We start from the raw sequence: 11,753 nt of genomic DNA on the forward strand, positions 1-11,753 counted from the left end.
GTTAATGTTCTACACACATCATGGTGGGGCCCACACAGCTCGACCTCATGGGAAGTTCCCATGAAGCCAACCTTATAGTACCATTTCCCCACCTAGGTAACCCCTTCATGGGTGTTACTATAACCATGTAGGGCCTGCCTTGATATACTTTCTGTCCATATGTTTTACTATTGTATATTTAGGATGTGATTCCCAATCATAAGAACTTGATAATCTCAAGTGGGCCATACTAATTACAACAGTGATGAATAACCATTCAAAACCTTTTGAAGGCCACAAAAGTTTTAGATCAATTTGATCTTTGTAGTTTCCCTTCATCCAGATCCTCTTTACATTATCAACAAGTTGGATTGCAAATAAACACTATTAAAACCTTTCTAATGGCTCTTCATAAATTTTAATGGTGATGCACTATATTACCACTCTTCTCGGTGATGTGGTCCATCTAAGATTTAAATGTACACAATTTTTTATAACCCGCCCAAAAATGAGCGGGAGATATAGACGGACAGCATGGATATACAAAATATCATCAACGTGGGCTCCACAGTCAGGGCCACACTATGTTGAGTGAGGTCAAGGCCTCGCCTAATCCACTCTCCCTTAGTGGGTGTTACCTAACCGTGTAGGGCCCACCTTGATATATTTTTTTGTAAATCCACACCATCCATATGTTGTACCATCTTATTTTGGGAAGTGATCCCAAAAATTGCAAAGCTCCAAATCAAGAGGATCCTACTAACAGAAATAATGATAAATAACCATGTGAGCCAAATTGATGTATTTTATGTATATCAATCCCGTTCATCTGTTCCTAAAATCCATTTATATCTAAACAAACTAATCATACCCATTTAAAAAGTGTTTTGGATGGATCAGATTGGTTTCATGTTAAACTAGGCTCAATTTTGTTCTCTATCCTAATTAGCATATTCCAAATATATTTGGTTGTTCAAATATTTGCTTTTCAACATCTATTATACTAGGGCTATAATATTTGCTTTTCAACATCTTAGTTTTTTTTTTTTGTTTTTTTTTTTTTGTTTTTTATTCTTTTAAATTTTTAAATCTTAATTTTTTTCAAAATCTTAATTTTTCACAAACATTGTTATTTTTTTTCAAACATTGTAACTTTGCTTTTCAATATCATAAAATTTTTAAAACTTTTCAATCTCTTTTCAAAATCTCATTTTTTAAAATCTTAAAATCTCAAAATTTCTCAAACATTGTCATTTTTTTCCAAACCTTCGAACTTTTTTCTTTAAAATCACATTTTTTTAATTATTAATTTTCCTTTTAAAAATATTAAAATTTTATCAAAATCTCATTATTTTTAAATTTTCATTTTTAATCATTATAAAAAATTTTACTTAATTTTCTTTTTCAAAGTGACAATTGTCAAAATATCAATTTATGACGGACCATGAACCGTCGCAAAAGCAGTTAAAATCCGTCGCAAAATGCTTGTTGGGTTTTTTGGGCGGTACTTTCCGACGGACTAACATCTGTCACAAACTCATACTTTACGACGGATTAATAAATCTGTCACAAATTTGCAACGAACCAAGCATTTTAGCTACGAATTTAGGTCCATCGCTAACTACCTCCAATTTTACTACCATAATTTCCATGGGCTTAGCATTAATCCGTAGTATGCTCTGGGTCTAACCGAAATTAGGACTAGAAAAAACGTAAGACCATAAATACAATTCGAAATAGCGAAGGGTGTATGGTAATATTTCATTCCTTGAAAGCCAATAAATACTACGAGCTAGTGAAAGGGTAGCTACTAAAGCTCCATACATGTTTGTACAATTACAGCTTTGATCACTTTTGATCTTTCGAGAGGCATATTGGGCTGCCTTGGAGCAAAAGAAGTGAATCAAACTACAGGGCACACTAGCGCACTCTGTGTGTAATGTGGAAGCCCTTAAAAAATGGCTGAAAAATGGGCAAGTTGTGCGCAACGGACATTTTCCATTAGTGACGGACTAAGTCCATCATTAAACCAATCCTTTTTTACGAAATCCGTCGTAAAATCAAGATTTTGGCATAGTGATCGGTGTCATGCAGGAGTCGTGAATACTAAACCAAGAATCACAAGGGACTTTCATAGATCTCACTAGCCAAAAGTTACAAAGGACATATTGTTGTCAAATGTCTTTAATCTGTCTGGAACAGGAGAGTTTGATTGATCGAAATCCTTGCTCAATCGATTGAGAAATCATGTTTTTGTATAGTTTGCTCTCTGGATAACTTAGGCTTTGTTTGATTGATCGAACATGGGAGCTCGATTGATGTTGATTGATCGATGCTTAAATCACCATTGCGTGCAATTGTGTAATTACACTGATTTTGTTTCCTATTCCGGGAGTAAAGCCTTCGGCCACTACAACAAATTATGGCTTAGCCGACTGATGGGCTTACCCTTTGCCCGCAGCCCATTTTAACGGCTATGGGCAAAGGATCCTTTTCTATTAAACGGAAAAAAAAAAAAAAAAAAACATAAATGCCTATCCATTTGCGCAGTATCTCCCTATCTCCCTCGTGTTTATCTTCTTTCCTTTTTTTCCTTCTTGCAACACCCGGCAGCAGTGATAAAGGTGAAAGCTCTAGAATTTTTCTCTCCCTCGATTCTCTCAGAAAACCCTACTACCGATTTTCCATCTCTATCTCTCTCTCTCACTTTAAATGCTGGATGAGAGAGCTCTCATTTGGATTCGCAGATCTCAACGAGCTCATGTTTTCAAAGGTGGACCCGTTTGGTTATCGCGTTCGCATTGGATCTAGGGTTTGTTTTACTTTCTCGCTTCCCGTTTTATCGATTTAAGGTAAGAGCAAACACAATCTTTTTGATCTCGTCTTCCCGCATTGTAAGGTTAGGGTTTCATCGACCTGCATTATGTTTTCTAGGGTTTTTTGAGTCACATTTGTGTTCTGCAACGATTTTTGGGGGTTTCTGGTGCTGCATTTTGATGTTGAGATCGTTTCATAGGATTTTTATTTTTATTTTTTAAAAATTTTGTCTGATGTTTTTCATTTGTGCTTTGATGATGTAGATCTTTTGAATATTAATTAATTTATTTTTTAAAATTTTCTTTTAATTGAGGGATATGAAATTTCTAGGGAGGAGATCGTTTTTTGGTGTAGTTCTTTGATTGGGAGGAAAAACAGAGAAATTGAAAAAAGAAGGGAGTCATGTAGTGGTCTAAGCTAATAAATTTTTTCTTGAATGTTTTTCCCTTCTTTTTGGTTTTTTCATCACTGTATGTGACTGATGCCTATCGTGTGTTTTTCCCCTTGTGATTTGGTTGTTCGATGCATTTACTATGTAATATTTTTTTCACTTACGTCAGGTTTCTTGATTTCTCCTTCCACTTTTTGGATGGATCAGTGCCTTTTTTTTGAATTAGATTGAGGACCAAACTGCGTTTTTTCTGATCAACCAACTGTGCTTATTTGAATTAGATTGGGGACCAAACTGCATTCTTTCTGGTCAACCAACAGTAAAGGCGGGATTCAGCTTTTACTCGTGTGGATTGATCATCTCATTGGCTTCATAATGTATCTGTCCTAAGTGGGATTCTGTAGCAGAGACACTTGATGGTGGGCCAATTAGATTGACAGACAACAAAAAGGTTTCAAATGGCCTTTTTGCCCTATGGAGCCATCATATAGTTGCTTGGTTTCATCAATCAGATCTATTTCTGTTCAACAGCTACTTCAGCAGTTGAAACTGATTGAAGCCAGTCTTGAATTGGGAGAGCTTTATGTGTGGTTGCTGTTTCAAAAATAATAGAAAAGGCATTGTCTTTTATGTATTTTCTTTCTTTCTTTCGTTTTTTCTCTGATGTGCTTAAAAACCTCTGTGCTTTTTTTTATATAACAGAACTATGTTTTCTAGATCTGGTTGCTATTGGTACTCAATATCCATTGAATTAAATGCTGACAATCCAATCAATGGATCATCTTATTGAAGGGCCTGGCCAGAATATTGCACCAATCAGATGATTCTTAATTCCTGCAGTCAATGGAATTTTATTTTGCCCCTAATTTTTCTTAGGCTGTCCGATAGTAGTTTTTTTTTTTTTTTTCCTTGGATTGATATCCATAGGCTAGTAATCAGATGTGTAACATGACGTTTGTGCAACTTGATGTGATCATTGATTGAATGCTATGGATCTCTCAAACTTGTGAGTGTGGCTGCTAATCCTTGATCTTTAGTGTAACTTTTCCAAGCATTTATTCAAGACTGGTAAGTGGCATGTTCAGTGCCCAGCACTGTATGAAATTTACATGCAATGAGTGTTATGCATGCCCTTTTCATAAGTTTTCAAATTCTAATTTTGATAAAAACACAACAGTGATTAGGGAGGAAAAAATTACCTACCTTACCATGAAAAGATTGAAAGAGAAATAAATGATTATGGAGAGTGAAAAGATTGTAACATGTATCTCTTTAATAGAATCCTAAAATTTTTAGGAACATTTTAGAAAACAACAGCCATGTTTACTTGTGTTACTACAAGACCATTTTGAAAAGGAAACACAAAATTTATCAATTTTTCAACAAAATATTGAAATGAAAGAACAATGGATAGAGGACTGGAAGAGTGCTAACCTTTCTGATATGGTTGGTTGCGAGCATTGAAACTATGAATCCAGAGAAATCATGTACTTGTATAAATTGAAGTTATAGGAATCAGGGAAACGGGATGTGTACAACATAGTAAATCGTGCCTTTTGGACCCTAGAGGGGGTGACAGTTTGAATTTTGGAACCTTATTTAAGGAAGACATTAACTCTTTTGAGTTTTTTTTTTATTGGCATAGACCTCTATAGATTAGTGACACTGCAAGAAAGTGGGCCATTACCGACTCTTTTTTTTGCCGATGACCAATACGAACTACGAGCAAAGGTAAGAATTGTTGGGCTTCGTGTGGCTGCTGACGATAGAACTGAAATGCAGATGAACTGTTTGATCCTTAGCCCCAAGATATACAGCATACTCATTTTCAGTTTGTGTAATGTTCTGTTATCTAGACCGTTTGTCAGCTGGGCCCCACTTTGGAAGGACCATTGCTTGAAAAGTTCTCCTGGATAGGACCATCCTAAGTTCAATAATTTGGCCTGCAAAGTGACAGTTTAGAAGTGAAATGCGGCAATGGTCCACATTCGGCTTTCAATCTGGGAGGGTTGGGAGTGTAGTCCATCCACAGCAGGTCACATACCCAAGAATATATAAAGCATGCTTGAGTCTTCAAGTTAAGCTTCCTTTATTTCAGGTATCGTCAGATTTCAAGGAGTGGGGCCTAGGACTGGATATGAGCTCAAGTTTTTTGCTGATTTGTTTGGGCTTATCAGGCCAAAATCTCTTTGAAATTCGTGTGTGTGTGTGTGTGTGTGTGTGTGTGTCACCATCAATGTAGAGATTTAGTTTATGTGTGTGGTCTCTTTACCTTTATTTCCTGAAAACTTGGCTGAGGAGAAGTCCTGTGCTCAACTATGGCTATTATGACTGGATCTGCCCATTTTTGGTTTTTCCTTTGTAATAGGGGACTTCACTTCTTTATATTTTACTGCGTCGATGCTTGTCCATTTCTGTGCACCCAACAATCCTGTATGCGGCTCATATAAAGATGATTTTTTTTTTTCTTTCTAATTGTTTAGCACATTTTGGTTAACTTGTCATCTGAAGCTTACAGTTCAAGTTCTGTGATATTCTTACATTTGCAACTTCTTTTACTTTGACTTCTTTATTACTTATATATGCAATTTCTTATTTTCATTTTTTTGATAAGTATTATTGTTTAACAAATTTTTTTGAATCATCTTCTCCACTAAACTTTCCTTTAATTGAGTACTAATCCCCACCAAACTTTCCTTTATGTTCCTATCTCAGGCTAAAAGAAAAGAATGACCAATTGAGAAGTTGAGGAAGTTTGAGGTCCCCAAAGCTCCAAAATATATTTTCCTATCATTTGTCTAATGGGACATGCACCAATACACTCTGCCAACACTCTTATGTAACCTGCCTTGCTGCAGCAGGAAAAAAATGTAATTTCTATCTCAAAATCCTCAAGCAAATTTCATTTATTTTTTATATTAGTTTCATTTGATAGCATACGAAAGACACGTCTCTTCAATTTATACATTTTCTTGTGGAAGGTCTTTTCTTGTTTGACAGGGAACTTTATTAACACAAGGATATCTAAAAACATGTTTTCCCAATCTGAGCTACAATTAGATTGTAGGACACTTTTTTTTGCCCTTATGTTTGTCATCCCCTGCTCAATGAATTGTTTTTTTGCATTAGAAGACTCACCAAATTCTAGTTATAAATGCAGTTGAAAAGAGACTACAAGGGTGTGTATTCACCTTTAAATAAATCATAAAAAAAAATAATTCTGAAATGGTTTTCATTCATTTTCTCACAAATCCTCTCAAGAGTAGGCAAAATAGAGAAAAGACCCATTTCAGATTTTTTATTTTTTTTTGAAACAAATGGTCTTTTTTTGGGTGAGAAGGAAACTTGTTGGTCTTTTCTGTTATGCATCATCTCAAACAAAATTGCATTTACTTGATACATTAGTCTGGGTATCAACCTTGCCACTGCAGATGTTATCATTCTCTATGAAAGTGATTGGTACATTTTCCATTTTGCTTTGCTAGTAGCATTTTAAATTGGTATTTTTTACTGTCTGGCTTCATCTCTCTTATGTATATGCCAGTTTTTCCAGGTTGAGAGAAAAATCAATTTGGTTTATGGTGGTGGAAGGAAGTGTAGGCTAATGGGTCTAATTTCTCATGCTGTTTTTAATGGTGGATGCCATGCTCTTGGGTATATATGTTTTTCATTGATCTAATTTTTTGTAGAAAAATAATGCCGCCTAGATGCCTAGCGGTGTTGATAGCAATCAGGTTGTAGACCTTTATCCACCACGCATGAATCTCTTGATGTTCAAAACCATTTATTTGTAGGTTACCACACACATCCTAACAATCCAATTATTTGCTCGTCGTGAAGCTGATAGTAAGAGGCATAACATTGTTGTCATTTTTGAAAATAAGGGGTAGTTGTTCATACAGAAATCGTTTGCTGCAATCAAAATACAGAAATCGTCATCATCCTCCATGGCCTGACCAATCCACCTCCACATGGCATAAATGTATATATGGAGATTCTTACATGCAACCTGAACCATCCAAATCATGAGGACTCTTTTAAATCCTGGATTTCAAATCCTCAAAAGGGCCTCTTTTAAAATTCAAGAGAAAAGGAGTGCAGAAAATCCTGAATTTTCAATCCTCTTCAACTGTCATCATTGAAGATTATTGTTGGTTCTTGTTTTAGTGCTCTTGTATAGTTTTAGTGCTCTTATCTATGAGCTGGATTTCATAATGCATTGAAGATTATTGGCTGGTTCTTGTTTTTCTTTTTTACAGTTTTAGTGCTCTTTTACACAATAAAACAATGTTAGTCTTTTTGTGAGTAAATCTCCGCTTCCCATTGCCTGTGTTTTCTTATCTATATTTTTTCATTATCATGAATTACTTAAGAACTATCTATATATATGTTTTCAAGAAGCTGGTGGAGACAGTGCAGTGTGTGTGGGTGATCCAGGGTTCAAACCCTAGTAGTGTTACCTTTCAAAAAGAAAAATGTTTTCAATAAGCAGATGCTTGGCTTTGCCTTTTTTCGTACTCAGGTTTTGAATTTGAGTTTATGTTTTCCTACCTTCACATTACCTTTTTTGGGTTTACCATTGTTAGCATGCATGAGCACTTATGGGTAACTCATATCTGTGCTCCTATGTATCTCTCTTATTGATGAAAACACGCTTTAGCCTTTAAAGAAATACCGTATCACTACTCTGGAGGAACTGTCAGGTATTGAGGCCAATTGCCTGATGCAAAGATGTGCTTTCTCTTTTACAGTTGTACCAACGGCTATTGGAACAACGCTGGATATAAACCTGAGTAATGTCTCCCTTGTTTTCATCTCTGTCACATTTGCCACTATGGTCAGTTGTCTTTTTCTTCTTTGTAGTAATTTTTGTTATGATGACCGACCTTCTTTTGAATAGAATTGTCCTTTCTGCTATGTATGTTGTACACATTACTTATGAAACAACAAGATTCCCAACATAAAAGTGATTATTTATCCTATATGCTCCTTTCTTTTGCAGTGTAAATCCGCCTCTCCAATATTTCTCCTTCTGTTTGCTTTTGCATTCAAGTGAGTCTCTATTTGTATGACCTCTGTAAATGATATGATTGTTCCATTTGCAATCTGTTTATGAAAATCCTGCCATGCAAAAGTTTCCTGTATTTAATTTCATTACCATTCAAAAAAAGGAGTTTCCTGTATGTCTTAAAACCTTTAGGTAGTTGGAGGCATTGAGACAACAGACTAAAGTAATTTTTACTGTTTCTTGTTTAATCTTTTTTGGAGTATAGTTTGTCTCACTGTAAGGCTATTTTTATGACTATCATGCTACTATCAGGATTCAGAACTTGATAGATACATGTTTTCATATTTATATCGATCCTCTTTTGTTACTTTGATTTATTCTAGTAATTGGATGAAGATGTTACTTGATGTATGAGTCTTCTCCTTGTGGTTTCTTTTCCTGTTTTGTCAAATCTATGGATTTATGGGGGGTTGGAATTGGTAAATCTACAGGTTTTGTAAATCTTGACTATAAAACAAGTTGAGGAGATTTGAAATCTGTGGATTTCACTAATCCATGATGCTGATCCCTCACCCAAAACAACTTAATATGCATAATCAACCTTCATAGGCTTCCTGGTCTTGTTTGCAGATTAGATTAGGCTTTTTGGCCCATGACATGGAGATGCAGCTTTTGCGTCCTGAGTCCATGACTTGGAGATACCAGTTTCTCCAGATGGTTAAACAACAACAATTTGCATTCTACAACTAGAATCTTCCAATCCATGGGAACTTTTAGTTCATTGGCTAACCATGACTAGGCCCAGCATATTAATGGATTGTATCACTAAACCATGGCCCCACTTGCATAAAATAAAAACCCAAATGTGTTGTATTTAAAAACCAAGTTGAAAAATTGGTGGGAACACATCACACTTAAAGTCCTTTAAAGAAGAAGAACATGGATGTTTTCCTCATTAGAGAGTTAAAACTACAATTCATGCATTAATTTTGAATTCTTTCTTCTCTAGCTTTTCTTAATATACAGATGAAGGCATTGCCTTCTTTTTTTGTGATTGGTTCATATTTAAAGATCCTTCTGGTGTTGTTGTTACAACCCAGGCTGAAAATGTAAAGATTCTTCTTTTGTGGGTCATAGATATCTGATGTGGTTGATTAGGAAGTCTGCAAGCTAGATGAAAAGTTCAAGGAAGGGAGTCATGTTCGAGTTCGTGTTCTTGGCTTTAGGCATCTATAAGGATTGACAATGGATGTTTTAAAGGTAAACTAGTTTATTTTCCCCTAGAATAGCAAAAAGTGTGTTTGGTCCGGTCCCATCCACTATTGATCCATTAGATCAGCATTTTGGATTATCTACATGGACCCCACTTCTCCAAAATCAATGGTCATAGTATTACTCTAGAAAAAAAGTTATATTTTTGTTTTGTTTTTTGTCTATTTTCTGACTTAGACCTTGAATCTTTTCTTTTTTGTTTTTGTGTGTGTATGTAGTGTTTCTAATTGTCTTACAAATTCCCTGCTTTATCTTCAAACAGGTGACACTGGCACACTTCCTTTTCTCTGCCATTATTATATTATGTCAAGGTAAATTCAAGACGGATCTGTGTTTTACATGTCACAGCCACTCAGAACACAATGAATGGTGATTTGGAGTGTGAGCTAATTTTAACTGCTAACTGGTGCTGATGCCTTTTACTGCTACACAGCTCACCAAAGATCGATAGAAGAAACCAATCCCTTGGAAACAATGGCAATCATTGGCAACAAGGAGATCATTGACATTAACCAAGGTATGTCACCTTTTCTTTTCTTTTTTTTTTTTTTATAACTTTTTGATAAGAAAGAATTTCACTGTGGCTACGGATTGTCAGTGGCCATGACCTCTATAGCTACGGATATAAACCGTAGTAATGTTTTCAAGAGCTAGGCGCCAATGGCTACGGTCGTTCTATTCTACGAATTTTAACCGTAGCTTCTAACCATGTAGCGGCGGCCAGCACAACTGTCAGCAAAGGTCCTGACTGCCGGTAAAGCCTTTACCAACTGAGGCTTTACAGGCTGTTAGCTGACCGCGGGCAAAGTATTTGCCGGCGGTTTTGACCGCCGGTAAAGTCCATTTTTCTTGTAGTGGGCATTTCTCATTAAAAAAATTACAGACAGCGCCAATCAATCTCCAATTGCAATATAATTACATTCATTTAGTTCTTTGAGGTTTCCTTAAGATATAATCGAGAATTTATTAGAAATTACAAAATAAACTATTCAAGAGGCAGCGCCCAATCAATAGGGAATGAATACTATTAACCCTTTTTATCCATACAGCTACGTCATTGAGTTCCCTACAAACATTAGTGAAGATTGCAGCAGTCTCCTTCATCTCCCTGATGTCCTCCATCCATTGAAAAAAGTATCAGGATAAACCACCAAAGATTCACCGTCTGATGAAATTTGTAGATGTGCCTTCAATGATAGAAAAATGTTGGCAATGATGATCCCAGATCATCTAGCATTTATCAGGCCAATAAATCTTAAACTATCAACATATGGCACTTTGAAAAATGGAATATTATTTTTGTTGAAGACAAGAAAAGATTGATGAAAATGATAACACATTATTTTTAGTCTCTTCACAGGCTATGCTGAATTATTTGTTGTCATCCAAACAACTACTGCCAACTCAAACCAAAGGAAATTCAATCTCAAGCTAAAGTTAGGAGACTTTAAGGAAATTTTCTCCAAGCAATGATTCTTTTTTTAGGCAATTTTTTTTAAAAAAAAAAAGAAAAAAGAAAAAAGAAAAAGGAAAAGTAAGAATGAACATATTGAAAAAACATGCAACGAACTTCGAAAGTTTAATAAGAGTATTCAATATATTCTTTAACATCTAGCAACAAGGCTTTTCTCATGGCTGGATATCTAAATATACAAACCATATGTGCATGTCGCAGTGTTAGTACAACTGATCAAATGCAATTATATAAGTTATAGCATTGTACTATTGTTGCACAAAAAATGCATCAAATCCCAATGCTAGAGACAATCCACCAATGCAAGAAATGATGACAATAAACATAGAAAAATCATGCAATTTTTGCTACATGTTGTAGAATGTCCCACAACTGAAGAGTGCATTGATGCAGACAATATATTGAGAAGTCATACTAAACCCACTGTTATGATCCATTCACCCCCATAATGAATCACATGCACTTTACCAGAACAGACCAGACAATCGTATTAAAAACAGGGTGTAGATAAGCCTTCCTGATGGGGACATCACGCGCACGCACGCCGCCCCCTATGCATGTACACACGAAGGAGGGCCCCACCGTTGATCTAGATCGATGACGATGTCTAGGGAGGGCCCCCATGTTAGAAGACGGAGTTTTTGTTCAAAAAAATAGGCCCGAGAATTTAAAAAAAAAGCCCATCATGGGATCTCATGATTATGGCCTGCTAGTCGGATTGATTTCATATTTTAGGTTTTGCTTATTGTTATTATTTAGAACATCGTGAATGCTTTAGATTTCTTTATTTGGTTTTTATTTTAGTTTACTTC

This window comes from Magnolia sinica, chromosome 9 (assembly GCF_029962835.1).
Source record: "Magnolia sinica isolate HGM2019 chromosome 9, MsV1, whole genome shotgun sequence".
NCBI classification, from domain to species: Eukaryota; Viridiplantae; Streptophyta; class Magnoliopsida; order Magnoliales; family Magnoliaceae; genus Magnolia; species Magnolia sinica.